Source organism: Glycine max, chromosome 3, assembly GCF_000004515.6.
Source record: "Glycine max cultivar Williams 82 chromosome 3, Glycine_max_v4.0, whole genome shotgun sequence".
Classification (NCBI taxonomy): domain Eukaryota; kingdom Viridiplantae; phylum Streptophyta; class Magnoliopsida; order Fabales; family Fabaceae; genus Glycine; species Glycine max.
This window is the reverse complement of record NC_016090.4, coordinates 9,665,935-9,681,201: the sequence shown is the minus strand read 5'-3', so window position 1 is coordinate 9,681,201 and position 15,267 is coordinate 9,665,935.

Sequence of the window (15,267 nt, the reverse complement as noted above, 5' to 3'; positions counted from 1 at the left end):
ACGAAATTCTTGAGATAAGGGAATCCACCACGAAACTCCTGATCTGCAAGTTATGAGCAAGATGAATTGAGTTTTGAGTGATTTATTTGAAATTAGAATTGAGTTCATTAATTTATTATTTCAAATTTTAAATATGGATTCTTTTGAAGTTAATGTTGATGAGAATGACAATGAGAGTATTTCGTGAAGATGAACCTATTGAGTCTAAAATGTCAAAAAAGAGGGCTAGAAATTATTCATCACATATGTGGAATTTTTTTGAGAAACCTGTTATGCATAGTGATGGAAAAGTAAGGAGGAAATGCAAATATTGTTGGAAAGATTATGTGGGCGGTGACAATAAGAATGGGACTTCAACCTTACAACGTCGTATGGGGAAATGTGATGTATATTTGAAGACACATTCTAATAGTGATGTTGGAAATATTATTCTCGATCATGATGGGAGACTAAGAAATAAAAAAATAGATGAAAGTGTGGTATATGTATGATGATTATTGAGCATGATCTTCCATTCTCTTTTGTTGAACATAGAAGGTGTTGGATCAAGTGGCCTCAGAATAATTAAGAAGGGGGGGTTGAATTAATTATTAATGTACCTTGACTAATTAAAACTTATCCTTCTAAATGTTACTAGATTTAATTAGGCTTTTACTACCAAGTTAGGAAAAGTAAAGAACAATAATTGAAACTTAACCAAAAGTAAAAGTGATAATTGAAAGTGCACAACGAAAATTAAAAGTGTAGGGAAGAAGAAGACAAACACAAGAATTTTATACTGGTTTGACAACAACCTGTGCCTACATCCAGTCCCCAAGCAACCTGCGGTCCTTGAGATTTCTTTCAACCTTATAAAAACCTTTACAAGCAAAGATCCACTAGGGATGTACTCTCCCTTGTTCTCTTTGAACAACCAAATGGATGTACCCTCCACTTGAATTGATCCCCAAGAGATGTACCCTCTCTTATTCTCAGTTACAACAACCCAAGTAGATGTACCCTCTACTTGTACCACAAAGGATGTACCCTCCAATGTGTTAAGACAAAGAATTCTCAGGCGGTTAGTCCTTTGAATCTTTGTAAAGGGGAAACAAAAGAATTCTCATGCGGTTAGTCTTTTGAGATCTTTTGTTTAAGGGAAAGGGAAGAATCAAAAGAATTCTCAGACTGTGTCCTTTTGAATTCTCTTGAAATGGAGAAGGGAGATACAAAAGAATTCAGGCAGTTAGTCCTTTGTTCTTTTGGAAAAGGGAGAAGAGAGACAACAAAAGAATTCAGGCGATTAGTCCTTGTTGAATTCTTTTTGGAAAAGGGAGAAGAGAATGAAAAGATATAGCACACTTTTGTTTTCTATGGAAGAACAAGGTTTAGAAACCAGAAAACTTAGAAAGCTTTTTGGTAAAGGAAGAAGAAGAAAGATGAGTAGCAAAGGTTTCAAGATTTCTCAAAAAGTTGTTCAAGAAGTTCTAAAAAATTTGTTAAAATGCATGTCAAGGTCTGTCTTTTATAGACTCTTCATGTCTGGTCAAGAAAACCATTGAAAGAGTTATAACCTTGAGAAAATCCTGAAAACCATTGGAAGAGTTACAGTTCTTGACTTTTTATTCAAAACTTGTCACTGGTAATCGATTACCATAACCATGTAATTGATTACACAAAGCATTTTATGAAAAGATATGACTCTTCACAATTGAATTTGAATTTCAACATTCAGATACACTGGTAATCGATTACCAATATATTGTAATCGATTACACCATTTAAAAATCATTTGGAACGTTGCAAATTCAGTTAAAAGCTTTTGAAATCAAACTTTGTCACTGGTAACAGATTATAGGAAACTGGTAATCGGTTACCAGAGAGTAAATACTCTGGTAACTTATGAAAATTTTGAGAAAAACTTTTCTTGTAAAACAAAACTATGCTGTTTGCTTTTTGAAAAATCCTTTTCAATTCTTCTCTTGTGAAATCATCTTCTCTTGAATCTTGATTCTTCTTGATGTCATCTCTTGAATCTTGAAATTAATCTTGATCTTATCTCGATCTTGACCTTGTTGACTCAATCTTGAAATCATTCTCTTTGGCTTTATGCCATCATCAAAACTACTTGAATCAACTTGATTCATCATCATGAAGCTTGCTTCTACAGAAGGTTTAAAGAGTTATTACAATATTTGCATTCTGATGTGAAGGTACCCTCTAGGCGTGTTGCTACCATGAATGTGAACAATCTGTATGAATCTGAAAAGAAAATAATGAAATGCATGTTGTCTAAAGTCCCTAGTAGAATAAGCTTGACATCTGATGTGTGGACATCTTGTACTTCTAAGGTTATATTTCATTAACTGCACATTATGTTGATGCAAATTGGAAGTTGAATGGTAAAATGCTTAATTTTTCTCATTTTCCTCCTCCACACTCGGGGCATGGGATGGCTAAAGTTATATATGGTTTTTTGGAAGAATGAAGGATTGAGCAGAAAATATTTTCATTAACTCTAGATGATGCTTCTTCCAATGATAAAATGCAAGACTATTTGAAGGAAAGACTTTTGCATACTAATGGTTTAGTAAGTGGCGGTGAATTTTTTCATATCCGATGTTGTGCTCACATTTTAAACCTTATTGTTCAAGAGGGGTTGAAAGTAGTCGGTCCTGTTGTAAACAAAATTAGAGAAAGCATTAAGCATGTTAAGCGATCAGAGGGTAGAATGAAAGTTTTTAAAGCTTGTGTTGCAAAAGTTGGTGGTATTCATACAAAGATGGGTTTGAGCTTAGATGTCATTACTAGGTGGAATTCTAATTTTGTGATGCTTGAGAGTGCCCTTGTATATTGATGTGCTTTTTGTAGTCTTGCAATTGATGATAGGAGCTATTCAAGTTGTCCTATTAATGAAGAATGGGAGAGAGGACAAAAAATGTGTGATTTTTTGCATCCTTTTTTTCAAATCACAGAGTTGATATCTGGTTCCTCTTACCCAATGTCTAATTTGTATTTCATGTAAGTGTGGAAAATTGAATGTTTATTGCTTCAAAATTTGAGTAATAAAGATGAGTTGATTAGAACAATGGCAATTGATATGAAAACAAAGTTTGATAAATATTGGAGTGATTATAACAATGTGCTTTCCTTTGGGTGCATTCTAGATCCACGCTCTAAAATAAAAAATTTGAAGTATTTTAATTCAAAACTTGGTCTTGGTCCAATATCTTGTCAAGCAAAGTTGAAAGTTGTGGAGCACAAGTTGTATACTCTATGATGTAAGCTCCATTGGAGCTTGTAGCCCTAGGATCTTCGTCGTCAATAGATTCCTTTGCTTCTTGGAAGATGAGTGGCAGCGGAATGGAGAAGGGAGAGAGAGACGAGATGCCACTTCAAGGAGAAGATGAGTCTAGAAGAAGCTCACCACCATAAGAGGCCATGGATAAGAGCTTGGAGGAAGAAGAAGATGAATGAAGGGAGAGGAAGAGAAGAGCATGGAATTTTGTGCTCTAAAAGAGCTCTAAAATCTGAAGTTTAATTTTAAAATGATCAAAGTTCCAAAAAAATGCACACACAAGGCCTCTATTTATAGCCAAAGTAATGAGGACATGACCAAGAGCAAGGGCAAGGATCCACTTGAAGGACTTGGAGGACCTATGACAAGGGATAGAGCAAGGAAAGCCAAGGAAGCTCTTCAACAAGTGTTGTCCATACTATTTGAATACAAGCCCAAGTTTCAAGGAGAAAAGTCCAAGGTTGTGAGTTGTATCATGGCCCAAATGGAGGAGGACTAAATGACACCACTTTGTTTCAATTTTAGAGTGTTTAGTTTGTCTAAATATGGCCCAATCCTTGTAAAGTTTGCTGACCAAAAATATGTTTTGGGTTAATCAACTAAAAGGGCTTTAGTTAGGTTTAGTTCAAGTTGTAATAAAGGCCCAATTGGCAACCTAGGCATCAGCCTTTTGGGAGACCAAATGGTGGCTGACTTGTTGGCTGTTGGGGGTGACTTTTGGTTGCCACAATTTCAGTTACACTCAGCCATTAAGTTTTTTTTAATTCCCTAGGTTAATGGCATTAAGTTATTTTAATTCTAGGTTAGTGGGTCATTACTAAAATCTGCTGTAAAGCTTCTATATAGGCTGAACCATTTTATCAATAAACACAAGTTGAGTTTTATTCAGAAAATTAGAGTTTATCTCTTTTATCTTAGTGAGAGTGATTCTCCTAAATTCTTGAGTGATTCAAGAACACCTTGGCTGTATCAAAGGACTTTCACAACCTTTGTGTGTTGCCCTTGCTGGAAAGAGTGATTCTTTCCTTCCTTTCATCTTCACCCTTGTTCTTTCAAACCACAATTCCAGAAAATCCACCTCTGCCCAGAATTATCTCGTGGCCATAACTCCCATTTTACGCACTCAAATTAAGTGATTCTTGAGCCTAAATTGAATTTCAAAACGAGACCTTTCATCTCGTTTTGGAATCACCTCATTTGGAGCCCTGTAGCTTCAGTTATTGCCATTTCTATATTTCTGTCCAGCCACCACTTAACCTACGTTTTACCATCCCATTCATCCATTTTATGCCAAGAACCACCTTATTAAGACCCACAAAATTAGCCACCTTATTTTCCATCCTTTCCTTAATCAATTTCCGCATTTTCCATCAAGGTTTAATCCTAGACGATCCTAAGTCAGCCCTTGTGCCATGAGGATTCATATCACAAAGTGTCACACAAAATTGGAGGGAAATTTGAATTTCTATTCAAATTTCACTTGAATTTGAAATTGAATTTGTGTAGCCAAATTTTGGAGCCAAAATTCCACTAATTATGATAAGTGAATTTTAGCTATGGTTCAGCCCACTAATTCAAGATGAAGTCCAAGATTCTCCACTAAATATGCTTAGGTGGCATGAGGCATGAAAGCATGAAGCACATGCACAAAGTGTGACTATATGATGTGGCAATGGGGTGTAGCAAGCAAATGCTCACCCCCCCTCTAAAATTTAATTGGATTAGGCTTCTCCCAATTCAATTAAATTTATTTTCCAACACACACATAAAATATTCACTTAATGCATGTGAAATTACAAAACTACCCCTAATACAAAAACTAGTCTAGGTGCCCTAAAATACAAGGGCTGAAAAATCCTACATTTATAGGGTACCTTACCTACATTATGGAGCCCTAAATACAAGGCCCAAAAATAATGAAATCTTAATCTAATATGTACAAAGATAAGTGGACTCATACTTAGCCCATGGGCCCAAAATCTACCCTAAGACTCATGAGAACCCTAGGACCTTCTCTTGCATCTTTGGCCCAATCTTCTTGGAGTCTTCTATCCAAAGCCCTTGGGGGATAGTATTGCATCATTCCCTCCCCCTTGAAAAGGATTTGACGTCAAATCCAGAAGTTCTTGAAACTCATGGATTCTTTCCTCAACACCTGTAAAAAAAATAAAAACATATGTATTAGTGATGTTGGGTATGTTAGAGTACGGTAAGGACTGAAAACCCCTTTCCTGGCCATCTTCCCATGAGAGAATATAGTTCCTCACCAACTCAATGAGTGGTGATACAAGTATAGAAAAATATGGGACAAACCTTTTGTAAAAGTTTGTTAAGATATTGAAGCCCTAAATTTCCCTTATACTTGGTGGAGTAGGCCACTCAGGAATGACCTTTATTCTCTTAGGGTCCATGGGAAGCCCTTGATCACTATTTAAAAAGTTAAGGAAAGTAATGGAATAAAACATACCTTTTTCTTTATTTTCATGTTGATTATTCCTACAAAAAATTACGACAAACCTAAGGTGTCCCACATGAGCACCTAGGTTTGCATTGAAACAAAAGATAAGAACAAACCTACTTAGTGAGTCCCTATGTACACAAATCATGAAGATGTTGGGTGCATGAGTGATTTTACAAAAGAGTGTTGCACCACTCAACACATTCATCATACCACCTATCATAAGGATTTGGTGCCCAATAATACCTATTTTAGGCACCAATAAAGCACAAGGATTTAAGCTCTTGCGAACCAAACCCTCATCCAACAACTCATTTACTTGAGGAATAACCTCAAGCTCAAGAGGTAAGGCGGTGCTAAGGCATGTTTCCCTTGATAGGAGAAGGTAGAAAGATTGTTTAAGAAGGAGTGCTCTTTTGATATCACATTTTGTTGCAAAATGATTTTCCTTCTTAACAATCTTCTTGGAGAAATCCTTTTCCTCTTTTTCCTTCCCCTTGGCCTTCGAAGACAAGGCCTTACTATCCTTTTTTTTCTTTTGGTTTTCTAGTTTTTCTTTCTCATCCCTCTTATCTTTCATAGTTAGTTAATCCTTGGCCACCTATGAAGGTGTTTGAGGATGAAACATAAATTTAGTGCCAAGATGGGTGAGGGTAATCTCATTAGTTAGGCCATTGTAAATGATCTTCCTATCAAATTGTCATGGCCTTCCTAAAACAATATGCCCTGCCTCCATGGGAACTATATCACAATTCACTTCGTCCTTATATATCCCAATGGAGAAAGGTACCTTCACTTGTTGGTTAACTATCATTTCCCCTTGTTCATTGATCCATTGAAGTTTATAAGTTTTTGGGTAAGGATTAATAGTGAGGTTCAACTTGGAAACTAATATTGCGCTACAACAATTGCAACAAGATTCACTATCCACAATGAGAGAACAAGTTTTATCTAAAATTTTGCATCTTGAATGAAAGATGTTCTCTCTTTGGGATTGTGATAGATCACAAGATGGACCTCTAAGGAGCCTTCTAACCATTAAGGGGTCACCTTCTTCATGGGAGTAGACTTCCTCACTAGACTCTTCACCCCTTACATCATCTTCACTTCCACTAGTGGAAGGGGAAGAAGTAGTCTCCTCTTGACTACTATAAATGTCTTGACCCCTCATAATCATGGTTTTCTTTGTGGGGCATTGAGAGGCAATGTGACCTCTCCCAAGACATTTGAAGCATTTAATGTTGCTAGTCCTTTCTTGGCAACTAGTCTTAGGGGTGGATTTCTCTATGGTCTTACCCTATCTTACTTGGGTTTTGAAGGTGCAACCCCCAAAATTCCTTGGGCTTGGTCCTTCCTTGGATAAGAGTGAAAGCCATAAGATTTTGAAGAAGGCTTTCTTTTAAGTTGTTGCTCCACTCTTATACAAAGTTGGACTAGCTCATCTAGGTCCCTATATGGAAGGAGTTCAACCTTATCCCTCACTTCCATATTAAGCCCACTAAGGAACCTAGCTATGCTTGTTCTTTCCTCCTCCCTAAGTCCATCTCTTAAAAGGAGTAGTTCCATTTGTTGTCTATATTTTTCAACACTCATACTCCCTTGTCTAAGCCTTTGGAGCTTGTCCATAAGCTCATTTTCATAGTAGGAGGGAATGTGCCTCTTCCTAAGGGCACTCTTAAGATCATTCCAATACTCTACTAGAGGATCCCCATGAATCCTTCGTTCCCTAACAAGGGAAGTCCACCAATAGAGGGCATACCCTTGAAAGCTAAGGGTAACCAATGGAACTTTTCTCTCTTTGCTAATATGATGGCAAGCAAATAGTTGTTCAACCTTCATTTCCCAATCTAAGTAGGCCTCAACATTATCTTTTCCAAGGAAATATGGGAGGCTAATGTTAACCTCTTGAGGCCTTCTATCCTTTTTTCTTCTTTGGGAGTGATGTTTAGTATGTGCACTATGGCGCCCTTTATAATATTCGCTAAGTTCTTCACTTAAACTCTTGTAAGAGTCATGACTACTATAGGAGGCATGCTTTTCTCTTTTCATTTCTTTCATTATTTTTCTTCTTTCTTCCTCTCTTTCATCTCGACTTATTTCTTCCACTCTTTTTTTACCTTTTTCTTTTCTCTCTTGTTTTTCTTTCCACAACAACTTAAGGGATCTCAAATCATCTAATATCTTATACAAGGGGTCTTTAGGAGTAGAACCCTTACCATTAACACTAGATGAAGAATGAAGACTCATGTTGGTTCCTAAGTTATGGTTCTTTCTTGTTGGGGGTTTGAAAACAAAAGGTAAAAGAAACTATGGTTGAAACTAGCCAAAATAAACACTAAAAAAGGTGTGAAAGATAAGGTAAAAACTAATTGGTAAAAGACAAGCTATCTAGGCGGTTTGACAATGGAGGGTAAAGTAAATAAGCTATGAAAGTAAGCAAGAAATTAAAGTGCAAGAAATGCAAACTAGGCGGATCCTAAGAGTGTTTGGATGACCTCATTTAAGGTTCCCAACAAAAAACTCACTATCATAAGGGAAAGTTGCCTAAAATTATTACACACAAATGGAAGTAGGGTGACCTATTAGAGACTCCCAACCTACTTCCAATGAAAGGCCTTTTTGTTACAAAATTTGAAAGCAAAGAAAATTGCCAATTACAAAATTACAAAAAAAAGTCCTCAGTTGTGGTGGCTATTCTCTCTTTAGTGTTTCACTCAATTTGGAGTGCTTCTTAGTCCAATAGCTCTTAAGGTGGTTGGCCTTCTTGACTCAAATTCTTCAAGGTATGACACCAATCCTCCTTTCCAATTCCCTATATGGCAACTCACATGCAAGGAAACAAAGAGACAAGCAATAACCAAAGACCAAAAAATGAGATGAAAGCTAAACCAAAAGATTTTTGACAAGACAAATTTTCAAGGATGATTCAACAATTAAAGCAATGAAAAGCACATAAAAGCAAGGTAGGACTCAAAGAGAAACTTAGAATGGCTCTAGAGTAGACTAAAAAAAACTAAAAAAAAAAAAGACTCAAGAAACCTCTAGTTTTGGCACTTGTTTTAACAATAATTTTCAATTGAAATTTCAGAACTAGGATTGGTATAAAATAGGCACCAATTATAGAACAAATTTTGAGCCAAAACAACAAGCACACTTTCCTTTTACTGTTTTTTTCCTGGACACTAATTTTTCTGCCAAATTGTGTGATTTTTCTTATTTTTTCCTTTAATCCAAATCACTTGGTTATTTTTTAATAATTTTGGTCCCGATGTTTAGAAAATTCAGTAAATATTTAAGCTTAAAACACGTAGTGACAAATTCCCAATAATTTATACAAGTTCATATGTTCAAGCTGCCAGCACCAGCGATTTCAACCTAGAAATCAAGAGTAGTGTTTATGTTGCTTAAGGCTTGGATAGTTACAATTTGTGTTTGATTATGCTAAATTATCTTGAATAAAACAATTCAAGAGAGCTTAAGACTTATTTTAATTCACAAATCCAGCCACAACTCAGCACCACAACTCAACTTCATCATAGGCATCATGTAGGAAACTTAGAAAACATAAAAAAGAGTTCAACAACAAGACTACTTCTAGGAATTGATTTAGAACATGTTATGAACTAAATAACATGCATGAATTAGACTTAAAACTCAAAAGATAGGCTAAGAATGACAATAATACATGAACAAATGTATCTAGAATTCAATAAACAAAATAAAAATTCAACATAAACTTAGAACATAATGTGACAATTACTATGACTAAACATGACTCTAAGACAACATGGATTAAGTGATTTACACTTAGATTTTTGTGTTTTTTTTTCTAATCAATATTTTGGAAAAAAATTTAGATCTAAAGGTTCAGCACAAGAATATTATGAATGAAAAATGATAGAACCTAAAATCAACACAAAAACATGATTCAAGAGTAGATCTACAAAATTTGAACCATAGAAATGCAAGAACAAGTGTAGATCTAAGATTTAATCGGCTTATTTTTTTGAATCTACTCTAAACAGAACCAAACCACAAGACAATGGAGGATATACATGGATAATAAGATGAAGAACAAGGAATTAAAGATAGAGGAAGCAAAAGAAAATCACCTAGATGAAGATGCTCTTGATACCACATAATGTAAGCTCCATTGGAGCTTGTAGGCCTAGGATCTTCTTTATCAATGAATTCCTTTGCTTCTTGGAAGATGAATGGCAGAGGAATGGAGAAGGGAGAGAGAGAGGAGACACCACTTTAAGGAGAAGATGAGTCTAGAAGAAGCTCACCACCATAGGAGGCCATGTATAAGAGCTTGAAGGTAGAAGAAGATGAATGAAGGGAGAGGAAGAGAAGAGCACAGAATTTTGTGCTCTAAAAAAGATCTAAAATCTGAAGTTTAATTTTAAAATGATCAAAATTCCAAAAAAATGCACACACAAGGCCTCTATTTATAGCCAAAGTGTCACACAAAATTGGAGGGAAATTTGAATTTCTATTCAAATTTCACTTGAATTTGAAATTGAATTTGTGGATCGAAATTTTGGAGCCAAAATTTCACTAATTATGATTAGTGAATTTTAGCTATGTTTCAGCCCACTAATTCAAGATGAAGTCCAAGATTCTCCACTAAGTATGCTTAAGTGGGATGAGGCATGTAAAGCATGAAGCACATGCACAAAGTGTGACTACATGATGTGGCAATGGGGTGTAGCAAGCAAATGCTCACCTCCCACTCTAAAATTTAATTGGATTGGGCTTCTCCCAATTCAATTAAATTTATTTTCCAACACACACATCAAATATTCACTTAATGCATGTGAAATTACAAAACTACCCCTAATACAAAAACTAGTCTAGGTGCCCTAAAATACAAGGGCTGAAAAATCCTACATTTCTAGGATACCTTACCTACATTATGGAGCCCTAAATACAAGGCCCAAAAATAATGGAACCTTAATCTAATATGTTCAAAGATAAGTGGACTCATACTTAGCCCATGGGCCCGAAATCTACCCTAAGGCTCATGAGAACCCTAGGGCCTTCTCTTGCATCTTTGGCCCAATCTTCTTGGGGTCTTCTATCCAAAGCCCTTGGGGGGGTAGTATTGAATCACTCTATATAATGAGTATGTTCAAATGTATTCCAAAGAAACAAGAAGCAATGTTGGTTTAAGTCAAGGTTGATCACAAGAGACTATGGCTATTACTAGTACTATTAGTATTGCTGAAGTTGATGTTATGGATGTAAGTTAAGGTTTCTCTTAATTTTTTAACTACCAATCATTTATTCTTATTTACTTTGACTAACTATTTTTTATTTTTGTGGAATTAATGTAGGAGTTTATTGAACTTAATTTGATTGTGTTGCATTTTTATTGAAATTGAAATTCTTTTAAAACTAGGCCCGCAGACCAGCCCGTTTGACCCAGGGGGTCCACGGGGCGGGGGCGGACCAATTTATTTGGTCCGTGTAAGAATACGGGGTGGACTGGCCCGGTTCGCTGCCAATGCGGGCTTATACAGGCAGGCTAGCCCGCTTACCCACCCCTACCTGTTACATGATGTGAGCAACCAGAGTCAAAGATCCATTCTTTTTGGTAATCTAGGTAATTTACTGGTATCTCCTTCTGTCCAACCCTCCTATCCTCGATGGTGAAGCATTGATCCCATCTAAATTACTCAAATGAGTCACCTTCATTTTCTTCGTATGTTGCATTCACTTTAAAGAGTCTAGTTCTGCAATTTCTTTTGATATGACCCAATCTGCCACATTTGAAATATTTGACACTCTTTCTCTTCAATTCTACCTCCTCGTTGTCTTGGCTACGTGTCTTCCCTTTGAAGAGGAGAACAGATTCAGTCTCATGTGCAGGTGATGATGAAGATTGTTGCAGAAAAGCTTCTTGATTTGTGAGAAAATTTTATAACTCCTCCAATGATGGTTGATTGGTCCATCTTTGAATGGACATGATAAATGGAGAATACTCCTTTTTCAAACCCCTGATCATGTATCTCCTTCACCTTGCCTCACTGATTTTCTCACTCAGATCTAGCTCAGAAATTTCTGCACAAAGATTTTTAATCTTTAAGAAGTATTCAGCAATTGTAACATTACCTTGCACTGTAGATGCAAGTTCATTTTCCACCAACTGCAATCAAGCAACATTTTTCTTGGAGAAGAGTTTTTCTAGTGTCTCCCATACATCCTTTGGTGTGTCAAGATCTCTAATGTGATCAATTAATTCCTTGTTGACCGTCATTCTCAGAACAACCAACATCTTCCCACATTTTACCTTCCATTTTCGTCGGGCCTCCGTCGTGTCCGGTGTATCCGGTGCCTCTTGTGCAGGTGATGATGAAGATTGTTGTAGAAAAGCTTCTTGATTTGTGAGAAAATTTTGTAACTCCTCCAATGATGGTTGATTGGTCCATCTTTGAATGGACATGATAAATGGATAATACTCCTTTTTCAAACCCCTGATCATGTATCTCCTTCACCTTGCCTCACTGATTTTCTCACTCAGATCTAGCTCAGAAATTTTTGCACAAAATTTTTTAATCTTTAAGAAGTATTCATCAATTGTAAGATTACCTTGCACTATGGATGCAAGTTCATTTTCCAGCAACTGTAATCGAGCAACATTTTTCTTGGAGAAGAGTTTTTCTAGTGTCTCCCATACATCCTTTGGTGTGTCAAGATCTCTAATGTGATTAATTAATTCCTTGTTGACCATCGTTCTCAGAACAAACAACATCTTCCCACATTTTACCTTCCATTTTCGTTGGGCCTCCGTCATGTCCAGTGTATCTGGTGGCATTTCCGTATCATTTTTTTACCATGAGATCCCATAAATCCATGCACAGTCGCCAATATTTGTAGTTCGATCGTACAAGTTTCTCAACACTAAACTGCATATTTGATCTGTTTCCTCCATTTTGCTAGTCCATGAAAACCAGTTATGTCTGCCTTAAATTCTTAGAGCGAAGAATTGAAAAAGAGAAGAAAAAAAGCCCAGATCAAAGTCCAAGCTCTAGATACCATAAAACAAATAAATGAATATTTGAAATATGAAAAACAGACTACCAAACCCAATCTGTGTTTTATTGTGTACTAAATTGAGGAATACAGAGATAGAGTGTTGGTTTTATACATGACTAGTGATGCTAAAATTAGGGAAAGAAACTCCTAGACTTTGGCTAAATTTAAAATGACAATGATTCTCCTAATGCGTTGCAACAACAACTTATTTTAATTGCATAAATCAAGGGATACTAACAAGATTTAAAGATTGATCATAAAGACACCAGCTGCTTAATTTCCTCTGCTCTGTCATGCTTATTTGTCACACAGGCTTCTTTCGACTTGCATGAAAGTGAGAGGGTGGAGTAGGGGAGAACTTTCAACTTTCATTATAGTGGAAATGAATTGACAATACCTATCCTTTGTTGAACTTTCATCCTTTGATTGAAAGAGATAAAAGAATGAAAGATTATTATAAGTAGGTTTTATATCATTTTCCTCTTCTTTATAAAAGTGAAAGAAAAGAAAATGTGAGAGTTTACACACTCACATTTTTTTTTATCTTTCTTTATTACCAAATAATAAACACTCATCTACTCTTTATTCATTTTTTTCCTATTATTTTCCTTAACTTTCACTTCTTCTATTTTCTTTCTCATTAAACAACATACAAAATTATCCAAATTTTTACTCTTTTTTTTTGTTATCTTTTCGCTTCTTTCTATTTGCTTTGATTCTTTCCCAAAATCAAACTTACCATCAAAGTATTTTTCTATGAACACTCCTATAAAAATTATGTGAGTTTCAAAAATATTTTTCCTTTGAACCAAACCGACCATAAAATCTTTATCTTAATGCATCCAGCTCCTCATTACACACAAACAGGTCACTCCAGTGGTTATCTATCTTTAATAATAAAATAATGATCAGTTCTTCCACGCGTCATCTCCTTCATTTTTTGGCATTATTATATTACTCCCGCTTGTACGAGCTACGCCTTCTTTCCTCTACTTCTTTGTTCCACGGTTTTGCGATTTTCTCTAAACAAATTTCATTTTGAAATTCAATAGGCTAGGCTATGTCTCACTAGCTTCCAGGCCTAGGAGGTCACATTGCTGAAGCTCGTCTTCAAAGACCCATGTTGAGCTTCCTCATGTTCTTCGTTCCACCATTTCGCGGCTTACTTCAAATTTCAAAATTTTCAGTTTCAGCTGTTAAACAAGTGGCCTTAATAACTTAAGTGGGGCGGGGGTGAATTCAGTTTCAAAATTTTCCCCTAACAAATTTTAATTCTCTCTTTAAAAGATATATGCAGACATAATATGCAGAAAAAGAAGCAATGAACAATTTATTCGATGCTCTTTAAATGTGAAAAATAAAATTAAAGCGCAATAATGTAAATGAGATTAGGGAAGAGAGAATTGCAAGCTCAATTTAGGGAAGAGAGAATTGCAAGCAATCCACTTGAGATTTCCACTATCCTTGTAAATTCCTTTACAACTTCTGAACCACCTAGGGATACCTTTCCCTTGTGTTCAGAAAAACTTACAAATCAATGACCCACTGCCTCTTGATTACAACAACAATTTGTTTTTGAAGTATGAAAGATTTTTTTTTCTCTTTAACAAAAGAATAATACAACTTGAAGAACTTAGAAGAATCCTTAATTGATATGCAAGTGTTTGGCCAAAGGTTTTCTTTTGTGAGAATAAAACAATGAAGTTCTAAAAAACTTCGAAGATTTTCTTACACAAGTCACATATTTATAGGCCTTTGGTGGTTTTTCAAACTCTCATGAAAGGAAGTGACTTTTCAGAGTTATTTTTTGAAATTTCGTTACTGTTAATCGATTACAGAAAGGTGGTAATCGATTACAGCCTTTAAAATTCAAATTCAAACTTTCTAAAAACATTGCAAAATTAATTTTTGCTCTTGGTAATCAATTACAGCTTATGGCAATCGATTACCATAGAGAAATATACTATTTTAAAATGTGTAAAAACACTGAAAACTTTTTATAAGAGATTTTGAAAATTGAAGCATTTAAGGTCAAACCTTTGCAATCTTTTAAGATATTCTTTTAACAAATAATGGACTATCATGAATCCTTTCTCATGATCTCTTGATCTTGTCTTGAACTTGTAGTAAACTTTGAATTGCTTCAATCTTTGCCATCATCAAAACCTTCATACAACATATGCAATCACATTCTCCCTCGTTTTGATGATGACAGCTATATGAAACCATGATTAAAAGATATTCTATTTGCAAGGCGAGCACTCACCCTTACTCCCACTTAATTTTTCAATTTATTTCCTATGTTTAGAAAAAAGAGTCTACCCGTTTTCTTGAGTTTCTCTCCCCCTTTGGAAACATCAAAAAGTCAAAAATATCAGACAAAATAATGAAGCCAGAAAATCAAAAGCAATCATCAAAAAATAATCAAAAGCTAATCATCCATAGCAACATAAAATAACCAAGTGCGAAATATCCAAAGCAAACACGAAAT